The sequence below is a fragment of the Leptonychotes weddellii genome, chromosome 1 (genome assembly GCF_054177405.1).
Source record: "Leptonychotes weddellii isolate Sample4059 chromosome 1, ASM5417740v2, whole genome shotgun sequence".
Taxonomy (NCBI): domain Eukaryota; kingdom Metazoa; phylum Chordata; class Mammalia; order Carnivora; family Phocidae; genus Leptonychotes; species Leptonychotes weddellii.
This window is the reverse complement of record NC_138369.1, coordinates 30,291,268-30,304,826: the sequence shown is the minus strand read 5'-3', so window position 1 is coordinate 30,304,826 and position 13,559 is coordinate 30,291,268. Positions and strand designations below refer to the sequence as shown.

The window sequence follows — 13,559 nt, the reverse complement described above, 5'->3', positions numbered from 1 at the left end:
CTTACTAGCTCTTTGGTCTTAGAGTCTCTGGGCCTAATTTTGGTTTTCTTGTAAAATGGGACTTAAAATACTTCCCACCTGATAGGGCTACTATGGAGATAACTGAGATCATGCCTATAAAGGGCTTAGCACAGCACTAGGCAGGTAAAGACTACTGTGTACGTGGAAGCTATAACATTGCTCTCGAAGATGTCTTTAGGTCCATTAATTGTTCATAATTACATTGCCAATTGTGTCTAAGATGAGATAGTATCTTACGGTGTATGACTCTGGTTCTAAATACCTCTTAGTCTACTAAAGTAATAAGGGAAACTTCAATGTGAGTTTAATGTTATTTCAATTGAACAAATATATGTGGAACCCATCTTGTCAAATCCAAAAGTCTTTAGAACTGAGATGGACAGAGCTAACATTCCTTGAACATTGTACTGGGGCCAGATTCTGCTCTAATCCTTTTACATGCATCCCTTGAATTTGATGTTCACGACGACCCTAAAACCATTATTTTCCCCATTCTACAGGTGAGAAAAATAAAGCTCATGGTGAAATACAACACATAATTGAAATTGAAATTAAATTGAAAGTGAGTTAGAGCTTCAGGAAAAAAAGGAGAGTGTTTAAAAAAATGGTTCAATTCATTTTGGGTTGCAGTTTGAGATTTATCTATGCTTGACATCCATGTGCTTGATAACGAGTAATTTCTCTTTTATAATTATTTCTCACATGCAGATCAAAGGTTACAAATTAATAGTTGAACATACCGGGGAGTGTATATTCTTTTAAAAGCAGCAATATAGATATCAATTAAAAAGTAAATTAGATATACCTTTTGACTTATGTGCAAAGAGGAGAATTGCTACAGTATTTAAGTGTTTTTAACTACTGGGTAGTCAGGTAATTAGGAAGCTGTCAAAGCTTGTTATGTTATCTTGTAGCAGTTGGTGTTCAGAATATTTCCTGCTACTGATGCCTGAATGGGATGTGGTTAATATGCAACTTCAATCAACAAAGGTTCAAAGGGGACAATTTAATTATGACTCTGTAACTTCTTAATTTTCAATTATTATGACACAGGGGAACTGCCCTTCACAAAGGGCAGTTAAAAGACATTTTACCACTTGCATAAGATTGCAGAAATAGACAAATTTGATCAAGCATCATGTTGACTGGTTGCTTATTTTTTGAGTGTTGCAGTAAGTCTCCAGTGTGTACGTGTGTTCATACGATAATGGACTGATGAATAACTTTTCCTGAAGATTGTTTCACAGAATACTAATACTAGTTTTGAGGAATATTAACAGGTCTTCCTCAAAAAACACTTTTGTAGAAAAAATAAATTGGAGAAATACGAGGTTAAGTAAAGTCAAAGTAGTATTGTTTTCTTGCAGAATTTCCCCAAGATTTAAGTAATGCGTGTAATAAGTCATCAAGAGAGTTAGTATAAAAACTATCCAAAATTACTTGACTAGAAGATCTTACTTTGTTTTCCCATAATACTTTGTAAGAAGTTCAATGGAATTTTCTCTGGGTTATGTTAGGAGAAAAGTCCTAAACATAGGGTTGAAACACCTGGGTGTTCTAATCCTACCACTGACTTGCTTGCTTATCAGGTACAAGTCTACTGGTTCATGCATGCATGCATTCATTCATTCATTCATTTCTACTCAGATGAATCATCTCAAACTTAACCTGAATAAAACCTATTTTTTTCACTTTATTTGCCCTACAAATCTTTTCTTCTTCTTCTTTTTTTTTTGTCTGCACAATCAAAATCAGTAATACCGTCACTCACCCAGTAGCTCAAGTTGAGAACCAGCAAGGCATCTTTAATTTGTCTTTTTTTCTCATCACCACCTGTGAAACTTGAAGGCTCACCTCTGAAACATATCTCAGATCTGACCACTCCTCTCCACATTCACTGTTACCACCTACATCCAAGCCATCATCATTACTATCTGAACTATTGAGGTAGAATATTCAAAATACTCTCCCCTCTTCCACTCTTCTCCATCTTCCCTACAGCAGCCAAAAAGGTCCTTATTCAATATAAACTAGCCATGCCAGCCCTCTTCTAAGGATATTCTAGTGGTTTCCCATGGTTCTCATGCTAACACCCAAACTAAATTTGGGGGTGAATCTAGATCTGACTATGAAGGACAAGCAGTAAATCTTCTGGGAAGTGAAAGTGTAGACTACCTTCATGTGGAGACTATGACTTTGGGATAGGGAGACATTTTTAAAATAGTCTACAAAAAGACATTAGCCACAGCAGAAAATCTTGATAAATTGGGTCACAATAAAATTAAGAACTTCTATTCATCAAAAGATACCAATAAAACAATGAAAATTCAGCTTACAGAGTGGGCTTTTATTAGCACATACAGTACACAGAGAATTCATATCTAGCCCTTACAAAGAATGTATATAAACAAGAGCTATAGATCATACAAAAAGTGGAAGCAACCCAAAGAATATGGGCTAGAGACATGAACACAACATCTTAAAAATACACTATTTTGTGACCCCAGCAGTGGCTATGTACTTATATATACTTAGTGATAATTCATTGAGCTATATGTTTATGGTATGTGGTTTCCATTTCAATAAATGTTACAAAAATTTACACACCCAAATACTTTAAGATATGAGCTGACTTCCTTGGGGACGCAAGTAACTTGGCCTAGTTTAAATGCTTCGTTATCTCTACCGTGGTCTTCACAAGGCAAGTCATTTTTCCTTTGAAAAGGCAGACACATTTCATTTTTTTCCCTACAGGGTAGTACCGGTGGAACATTCTGAATAAGAATTGCATGATCATATAAAGCCCTTGCTCTCCATATCATGGAACAGTCATTAATAAGTCATTGTGTCTGCCCATACAGTAGCATTTAATACAGATGGAGGGCTCACTGTTGCGTTTTGCATAAGACGAATAAACAAAGCATCAAAGAGCAAGCGGTATTAATATTTTAAGTACGATATTTAATTTGAAAAACAGGACGGGGAGATATTAGCATTGAGAGCAGAGAGGGAAAAATGCCTGGATGAGAAATGAGAAGAGACATCGTTAGAAACGGGAACTAGATAAGAATACAAATACAAAGAATTCTAGTCTCACTTGACAAACAGCCACACTAACGCGGTGCAAATGGCGACATAATCTTCCATGGGCCAATTCTCCAGTAAGCTGAGCCGACAAAATGGAAGTTTCCCAGAGCCGATCTGCATTTTATTTGCCTCATTTCTGCTTTCACCAACTCCTTTAGATTCAACACAAATACAAGCCCAAGGATAGCTCCATCTTAGCAAAGCTGCTTAAAAAAGTAAATGTTCTGGGGCGCCTGGGTGGCTCAGTTGGTTAAGCGACTGCCTTCGGCTCAGGTCATGATCCTGGAGTCCCGGGATCGAGTCCCACATCGGGCTCCCTGCTCAGCAGGGGGTCTGCTTCTCCCTCTGACCCGCTTCCCTCTCGTGCTGTCTCTCATTCTCTCTCAAATAAATAAATAAAATCTTAAAAAAAAAAAAAAGTAAATGTTCTTTTTGTGCCTGTGGCAATGTCAGGCATCACATGTGGGCCCAGAGCCACACTCTGTTTTACACTGTGACAGGTGAGCAGCGGCAAATGCAGGAGAATTATCACCTCAAGGAGCATATTTTTCTCTATCTGCTAATTCTGAATTAGAAGCAGCCATGAACTCTCAGCCCTGCAAGGAGAAGGTAGATCATCCATGACCAGAGAGAAAAGTAATGGGAAATGAGAGCAAAAGCTTTCAGAACCCAAGGACAGGGCTTCACAAAAGGGAGTCTACATTGTCTCCCGCAGTGTCCCCTGAAAGTTTGTGTTTAAAAAAATAAAGGAGATGCAGGATCTAGTTACAATGTAGCTGTAAGTGCTGCCTTGTCTTTGCCCCCTGCTCAAAATAAAGCTGTTACCTTTCTAGCCCTGTCCACCATGGTGCTTAGCAGCCAGGGATGCATGGTCTCAGACATGTTTACCAAGTAAAACACTGACTTGAGGGGCGCCTGGGTGGCTCAGTCATTAAGTGTCTGCCTTCGGCTCAGGTCATGATCTCAGGGTCCTGGGATCGAGCCCCACATCGGGCTCCCTGCTCAGCGGGGAGTCTACTTCTCCCTCTCCCACTCCCCCTGCTTGTATTCCCTCTCTCGCTGTGTCTCTCTCTGTCAAATAAATAAATAAAATCTTTAAAAATAAATAAATAAAGGAATCAAAGGACTCTAATCGCTCTGAGGCTCTCAGGAAAATACCCCCCCTGCCCAAACAAAACCAGACAAAACCCACTACCAAACAAAAATCTTACAGACATGAGAAATGTGCCCATTAAAAGATCTAAAAAAGAAATACGTAGGCATAATTAGATTTCACAAATGGGCCTCACTTCAGGGGCGTGGTGGAGGGAGGGATAATAAATAGTCCACATTGGAAGTGTATAGAGTATGTGACACAAGCTAGGAAGTGTCCTCTATTGAAATCATTTCCTCAGACAGATATTTAACACACTTAAAATGCACATGGGAACATCAGGAGGGATCTTTAAAGCCTTTAGCAGGAGGGACAATGCAAAGCTGAGGTCCTTCAGTCTGAAAAGTGTGGTAAGATGGTCTCACAGTTCTCACCCATTAGCCAGGTGTCCTGTTCTGCACTTCAAGGGAAAGAGAATGGTGAGCCATGCTCTCCATCCCATGAAGGCAAAGAAAAAATCTTGTTGGCCCTAACTGTGACTTTCATGCGCAATAACTTCAACTCCAAATGGAACTCATCTGTTTGCTCCTGGAGCCGAGTGGGAGACCAGTGCAGGTCAGGGTGGAACAGCTGCCATTAAAACAAAGCAGCTCGATTAGCTTTTCATAGTTTGCAGGTGATGAATGAAGGGCAAGGAGAAGGCTGTTCCCTGTGTAATAGGGCAATAACAGGAGCCTCATTTGGGCTGCTACACTCCACTCTGGCTGATGTCAGCTTTTCCATTATGCACACGGGTTTTCAGGAAGGTGATATTTCAAGGAATCAGGAAAAATAAAAGGAAAGTAAATTAACTGTGGGCTGAGACGTGGCACGTAGGGTCTCCACTTGCGCATGCGGAGCCCAAGGAAATATGAAAGCAGGTCACTTTTAAGTCTAGGCCAGAGAAATGGCTATTTCCTGGCATTTTTATTTGCAGTGGGGTTGACTGCGGGACACTGCCACTGCTGAATTTCCCTGCTTGAAATGCCATGAGCCTCTTTTCCAACTGCAGAGCATGGAGGATGGTGCTGTTAGAAGTGTGGGGTGCCTGGCTCTCCCAGGAAGATGGCGTCCTCCTGGTCTATCAGCACAAGGGGTAGACAGTGCTTCAAATTTTCTTCAAGGGATTACTCTTCTTTCTCTCCTACCTACCCTTCTGGTAAGAGGTAATACTCAGGGTCTTGATTACTACAACCTGGTGTCTGTCCTGGGACAGCCCCAGGAAAGTGTCAGCAATGACCTCTCAACGGTTCAATTCCAGTGGCTAGATAGGTAGGAGGTGCTCTGAAAATAGTTGTTGAATGAAATTCAGAAGATGCTTTTAGCAATTCCTCAATTTCCTGGGCTTTCTGCTTTTTTTTTTCCCCCCTCCCGGGTCACCCTCCTTCATCCTTGTTAGCCTGCTCTAGTCTATCCATTCCCTTTGTCTATTCTTTGCATATTAAGGGTCTTCAGCTTCTGCCAGCTTGTTGGTTTCCTCAAAATATTCTCTTTATCTGATTTCTTTCAAACCAAGAGCTGCAAATGGAAGGACTGGAGATCCTTAAATCTTCCTCTCCGGTTCAGACCTCAGTGGTGAGCTCTTGGCCCACAGAGCTGGTGATCTCCTCTCATTGGTACATCAAGTTGTGGTTCAAAAAACAGACTCATTAACTCAGCCCTCATCCCATCCTGACACTTTTTTATTATTTTTATACTACTTGTTTTAGTCACCTAAGTCATAAAAGTGGACTTTGTTTCCTAAAATACAACATTTGGGCGTTATTCTTATTTCATAACTGTTTGCTCTTTACCAGGTGACATATTTAATGCCAATCATTTTATCTTGAGTCATGATACCATTACCCCACCCCACTAAATGATATAAACCCTTAATATTTAACAATCAACTCCTGTTCAGTTTTCCCCCAATGACTCAAAAAAATATCTTCAGTTAAAAAACAAACAGGACCCAAACAAAATCCACATAAATTGCATTTGACTGATAAGTCTACTCAATACTTTTAAATCTGCAATAGTTACCTCTTACCCCCTTTTTTCATGTCACATATTTGTTGAAGAAATGGAGTATTCAGAAAGTTTTACATAAAATCACTCATTCCCTGTAATATATTAATAAATCTCTTCTAAGACAATATATAGGTTATTTGGAGCTTTTGATGCATAAGGGAAATATAACAAGATCTACAAATCTTTAAAGCACATACTCATTAATTTGTATACACACACACATATGTGTCAAATAATGGCACCATCAAGTTAGAACATGTTTATCCCCCAGAACCTTTCCTTGTGCCCCTTTCCAGTTATCACTACCTCCAGAATTCAACACTATTTTGACTGCCATCAGCATAGATTGGTTTCACTGGTCCTTGTACTTCATGTTAATGAATTTATACATTATGGACTATTTTGTACCTCACTTTCATAAATCCTAACGTTTTTGAGTTTCACCCATGCTTTTGAATGTATTTGTAATTTATTTTTTATTGCTGTTTAGTCTTCTATCATATGAACATATCATGATTACCCATTCTCCTGTTGATAGACATTTGGATAGTTTTCAGTATCAGTTATTGTAAATAAGATACTAAAAACGTGCATGTCTTTTTGAAGACATAGACATCCATATCTTATGAACATAGGCTGGGTCACAGAAGAGGCATAGGTTTTGTTAATGATTGCTGGTTTTCTAAAGGGGTTTACTATTTGACATTCTCACCAGCAAAATATGAAAGTTCCATTTATTACACATCCTCACAACACTTAATATTATCATTTTTTAAAGTTTTGACCATTCTGAAAATTTTGGTGCAGGGATTGATGAATGTACAGTGCTAGCATTTATTTTTAATTCCAAAGTGCTGAAAAAATTAATAATCCAATAACTTTTATAAGTGTTTAGTAGGAACACACTCTTTCAAGTGTCTTCTGACATCAGTAAAGTATAATTAAGGTTGGTGGGCTGAAAAACATAGAAAGACTCAAATCTCATCAAATTCTTCCCCTTTAAAATTCTTTGGTGGATGTGGGCATCTATAAAGACTCAATATCAAAAGCTTAATGTCAACCTGGCCAGTTTCAAATAACATCACATGGAGCAACAGGTGTTCTCCTAAGGAAATCTCAGTCTTGGCTTCTGGTTATAGTTGATGTATCCATCCTTTAACTTATAGTATTTTTTTAAAGATTTTATTTATTTGACAGAGAGAGACACAGTGAGAGAGGGAACACAAGGAGGGGGAATGGGAGAGGGAGAAGCAGGCTTCCCGCCGAGCAGGGAGCCCGATGCGGGGCTCGATCCCAGGACCCTGGGATCATGACCTGAGCCGAAGGCAGATACTTAACGACTGAGTCACCCAGGCACCCCTAACTTACAGTATTTACCTAAAAAGATATGTGAAAATGCACAACCATTCATCCAAGAGGATTCAACTAATAAATGAGTATTTTGCAAATTGTGCAGCGATACAATGTATAAAAGCAAGTTAGTGGCAAATGAAAAAAGCTGCATGCCCTTTAACTCAGGAAAGAACACTCATTCCTGCCTTATGGCGTAAAATAGCGGTAGGGAGGAGTGAGCTGGGAAGGAAAGTAACACTGGTCAAGTACCTACAATGTGTCAGGTATTATGCAACACCTTTAATGTAGATATAGTCTTGACTAATTCAGTCATCACAAAAAAAGATCAAGGTGGGTTTGTTACTCCATTTTACTGAAAATGAAACTGAGGCTCAGAAGCATTTAGAAGCTTTCACTGTAAATACCGGGGCCAGAATGCACCCAGGAATATAGTAATGCCACGGAGTTTTATATTACAAGGAGGATGGAGATTTTATTAAATTTAGAGATAATATTAAAAGTATGCATAAATTATGATAAAAATCCTTTGCATTTCCCACAAAGTAGGACAACGTGGCTTGGTGTCTGTAACCCTAAATAGTGATACTTATGTATACTAAAGCTTGAGAATCAGTATGTTAGAAAACATAAAAGAAAGAACAAAAGATATATATAGATTCAGGGCTCTCTGACCTTTTGCATTAGTTGTAAATGGCAGAACAGTCTCAAGTGTTCCTGCTTATGTGCAGAGTTTGCTCATTTGAGTATTACTCCTCTGTGATCATAAAATAAATTACATCTGTCTGCTATCCTGAGAATTTTATAATATAGTGGAATCACAGCTGTAAGGAAGAAGGTTATCTTCTAAAGTCAAACAAAAGGTAAAATGTGTATACAGTATGACTTTTTTTATTCCTATGGATTATGAGTATAACTAAGGTTCAGAGAAATTTGACATGTATATGCCCAAAGCTCTAGTATATACCACACAACAAACTGAACCCATTCATCTACTTTCAAGCTCAAAGTCGAAGGCTCTTTCCACGAACTAGCTGATCTGTGGCTTAGACACAGTAGACCCAAAATCAATTAACCTGGAATCTGATATACTTCAGACTGACTCAGTGAAAGAAAAGGTGGGGAAGCTTGTCCATGAAATTGTGTATACTGGGCAAATACTTCGCTCATTAGAGAATGAAGGCCAACAATTCTCCTCTTCAAAGATGAAATGCTTTAGGACAGCTCTTTCCAGCCTTCATGCTGCTGTGATCCTATCAGATGGTGCTTTCCGGGGAGCAGGCTATGCTCCCTGTATATGTACCCGGTTGTCATTCCATGAGTTTGCTCTAACTATACTCCATTCTCTCACCCTCAAGAGAACACATCAGAATCCAAGTCGTTAAAATGTCATGACTTAGAGAAGGTTGAAAGTTCTCACTTTTGAATTAAGAAATGAATCATTCACAAATGACTCTTTGAAATGCTATTAGAGCTTTTGTTTGTTTGTTTTGTGACACATCTATAGCCTAATAGGACACTGAGAACCTCTAGCTTTATATTTTCCCTAAAGTGAAAGGAACTGCTGAATGGTTTTGGGTTTGTCAGTAACATGATCTGATTTATATTTAAAAGTATACTGCTCAAGAAGAGAGGGAGGGAGCAAGAGAAAGAGAGGCAACTGCCACATACAACAACATGGATGGACCTTGAAGGCATGATGTTGGGAAAAATCAGACAGAGAAAGACAAACACTGTATAATATCACTTATATGTGGAATCTAAAAAAAACCCTGAACTTGCAAAAACAGAGAGTAGAATAATAATTACCAGGGGCTGGGAGGTGGGGGAATTGGAGAGATATTTAAGAGTACAAACTTGCAACTAGTAGATAAATGAGTTCTGGAGATCTAATGCACAACATAGTGATTATAATCAACAATATTGTATTAGAAACTTCAAAGTTGCTGAGATACTACATCCTAACCTTTCTCAACATAAAAAAGAAGTGATCATGCAGTATAATAAATGTGTCAAACCAACACACTGTACAAACTTACACAGTCTTGTATGTCAGTGATACCTCAAAAGAAGAAAAAATAAAAATAAATAATTAAAAAAACCAAAGCTCTAGCTTTATAAAGTGCGCCACCAATTCTTGTGACAGTGGTACTCCAAGATGGACTTTAAATGGGCAAACATGAATGAATCCCTTGAGGATAAGCTAAAGAAGAGAGAATCGAGTCAGATTTCTTAAGTTAAATCCCAGCTTTATTTTGAACCCCCTGTTAGAGCTGGGACAACCTAATTCAACTTTCTAAGTCAGTCTCCTCAGTTGTAAAATAAGGATATAGTCATGTCTACTTCATAAGGCTGTGCTGAAGATTGAATCAGTTAATATACATAACATGCTAAGAGTGCTTAGTACCTAGCAAGTGTTAAATGTGAGGCAAAGACAATTAGAAAGTAAGTAGGAAAGATGGGCATAACCTGTCATCTTATGTTATTAAGAAACAGCTATCTTTAGCCTTAAAGAGGTAGCCAACACATTGGGCATGCCCTTGAAATAGTTTTCATTATCCTGACCCATAAAGGAGTGGTTAGAATGATTTTGGTGAGAAGGAATCCAAGTAATGTCAGACATAGGATCTTAAGTTCACACAGGACACCAAGGTCAGAAGAGATTTCTTCAGTAAGAACACCGAGATGTCCACAGCTTTACTTTATAATACCAGGAAAGGCAGCATAAACTGATCTCTAAGAGGATGGGTGCTGGAACTGGAGAACCAGTGAATGAATTCCAGTTCTACCATTTACCTGCTGTGCCAACTTGGGAAAGTCACAGAACTAGCCTGATTCTCAGTTTCCTCATTTGTAAAATGGGGATAATAACTGGAACTACCCAACAAGGTTGTTGGGAGGATTATGCACAAGTATACACACAGTATTCAGAATGGTATCTGACTCACAGTAAGTTCTCAGTACCTGTCCATGATCATCACCATCAGGAATAAGAGCAAAGTGAATTCACCCACTTGGGTGGACCAGAAGGATTGATGATTTATTCTAATGGAAATCAATCAGGTAGAATAATGGTGCCGCAGATGCGTCCCCTCTTTTTAGTATCCCGAGTAAAACCTTCTCATAGAAGGAAAAAAAAATTCAAATTCATCTGCTCCAACAGAACCATTACATCAAATAAAAGGTCTCCACATCTTTAATTGAATTTTCAAGCTGATGACAGATTGTGTGTGAACAATGGCCCAAATGATTAAAAAATATGAATATGAACTCTAAGTTGGTTGCAATTCACCTATATCACTACTGTGCTGCAAATAAATAGAATTAAATATAATTGCATTCTCCCGGTTTTCTTTTCAGAGCTGCAGTTAAATGCTCCATTAGAATGGTTAATATGGAAACTGGTGCCTCCCCCAGTCAAAACATCATAAATAACTGATTCTAGGGCTTGATGTCACAGCATATTTTCAGCATTTTTTTATTTAAAAAACACAAAAAATCAAATCTTAATATGGTATAAAGATAACATCAAGGGCAAAATGATATAAAGGAAAAGTACAGAGTCAGAAAATGAAGGTTTTAATGTCCTAACATCATTTCTTTTTGTGCCACTTTAAGTTGCTTCGTAATGCATAAGGTGGCCAGGTTGTGACCATTCTTGTCTTTAACCTTCCCAAGACTCAATTTACTCATCTGTAAAACCTCAAATAAAACATTTATCATGCCTATCATACAGACCTGTTGTAAGAATTGAAGGGGACAATGTATATAAACTGGAAAATGCTAACATCTTATGAAATATTTTATTAGAAACTGTATGACTTTCTTATTCCTTAAGAATACTCCAAAAGAATAAGAAATAAGTTCCACAGCAGCATTGAAATATTTCTAACCATCCTGCAGGGGGAGAGATGACCAAATCCAGAGAACCTGCACGGCCAACTCCTTTAAAAGTGGAGGTCGGGTTCTCTAGCAATGATGGGAGGCTGCCAGTTTATATCCACGCATCCTTTTAATCAGTACAATGTCCTGCCTAAAAACCACTCTTTACCACCTGTGGAATTCCCTAATTCACTTAACCGGCTGCATTCATCAACACACAGAATGTTGAGACTGTCTAACTGTGAACCACAAAACGGGACAGAAAGAACGCCACTAACTTCGTAACTTATAAAGAGTGATTGCCAGCCAAGGTTGTTAAAGGGATCGATGGTATCGAAAGAATGAGCTGTGGTGAGCAGAGTATTGACCATTGAAAAGAATGATGGACAATTACAGTCCTGGCCCAACATCAGTGTTAGAAAGGTCACTGCTGATAGATGTCTCCGTTCCCTCTTCGAAAAGTGCTTTTATGCTTGATTACAGTTCTTTTTCCTCTTCATTATTCCGTTTTCTCAAGTGGTTCTTTCAGAATCTTAATGACAGTGAATAGCACCATCCAGCAGATGGTAAACATATCACTTACATTATTATTATTAGCGTTTTGTAACTTTTACACCCTGTATAGAAAGCCATATAGAATGAGAATTTCAGAAAACAAGACTGAAATTGGCACATTACTTAAAATGCAGAAACTACAGTTGTATATCATTAAGGCTACAAATTGAAATTCCCCCAAAGTCAAAGAATGAACCAAGTTATGGTTCTCTAGGTGGTGTTCATTTCCTACTGTCATATATGCTGTGTAATGAACATGTTGTGTTATAAACCTAGCTAATAATCGGCACTACAATCCATATGCAAAACCCATATTATGACTTATATGTTATGTGGAAAACCATCACCTTGGCATTTTTATGCTTTTGTGAGATTTCTTCTTGAAAGGGAAGTTTCCTATTGAGTAAACGTTTAAATTTAACTTCTAAAAAGGAGTAAACAGAGAAAGAAAAGCAATCTTTTCCTTCTCTGACTTCCTATAGGGATTATGTGTTATTATATCTGCATCTTTCACCAGGATTTCAGATCTAGAGAGATAGGATCATCTCTGATTCAACTCCTGATTCATTTCTGCATGGCCCACAGCATGCAGCACCATCATATAAAAGGTCAATGCAACTACATGTGTCTTGACAAGATGGATGGTTTGGAAAGGGACCAGATGAATCCAAGAAAGAACGCCCGTGTGTCATCTATGGCATGCAAAGTAGTGGCTCCAAAACTTACCTGTGCCCCCAAATTGACAAAAGAGTTGTCTGAACACTTAATTCCCAGACCCCTGTCCAAACTCAGTGGATCAATTTCTCACTGGAGGGACCTGGAATCTAAATTTAAATAAAAGTTTACCAGTTGATTATTTTGCAGCCAGTCTGGGCTTAGGGTATGTAGTGATACTTAGGTCTCTTTGAGATCAAAAAAGCCCTTATTGGGGCGCCTGGGTGGCTCAGTCGGTTAGGCGACTGCCTTCGGCTCAGGTCATGATCCTGGAGTCCCGGGACCGAGTCCCGCATCGGGCTCCCTGCTTGGCAGGGAGTCTTCTTCTCCCTCTGATCCTCCCCCCTCTCATGCTCTCTCTCTCTCTCATTCTCTTTCTCAAATAAATAAATAAAATCTTAAAAAAAAAAAAAAAGCCCTTATTGCTAGGTCAGGCATAGACCCACTGATTCACTTCATAAGCCGTCTCTGGCAGCATGGCCATTGAAGATCTACATACTGAAAATGTGGTCCATGGACCAGGGACATCTGGAAGCCTGTTAGAAAAGCTGAATCTCAGGCTATGCAGCAGACCTACTAAATAAAAATCTGCATTTGAACGTGAGCTCCAGTGATTCATGTGCACAGCAATGGAAGCGCTTGGTCTAGAAAAATGTACAAGTGTCATATATAGACCAGCACCATCAGCATCACCTAGCAGGTTATGAGAAATGCAGACTCTTAGGTGCCACCCCAAATCTACTGAATTAAAATTTATGGAGGAGGGATCTAAGAATGTGATTTTTTGTTTTGTTTTGTTTTTGTTTTT

The 13,559-nt window shown here is 38.7% G+C and overlaps 1 protein-coding gene and 1 non-coding gene across 5 annotated transcripts in view; one reads left to right on the top strand and one right to left on the bottom strand.

Moving 5' to 3' along the window:
* TAFA1 (TAFA chemokine like family member 1) overlaps positions 1–13,559 on the bottom strand; it is a 509,785-nt gene that overhangs the window by 239,620 nt on the left and 256,606 nt on the right. The gene's annotated exons all lie outside the window — the stretch shown is intronic.
* On the top strand, positions 3,861–3,990 carry LOC145717538 (small nucleolar RNA SNORA63). Its single transcript, XR_014140829.1, has one exon. It is a non-coding gene; the product is annotated as a small nucleolar RNA SNORA63 (small nucleolar RNA).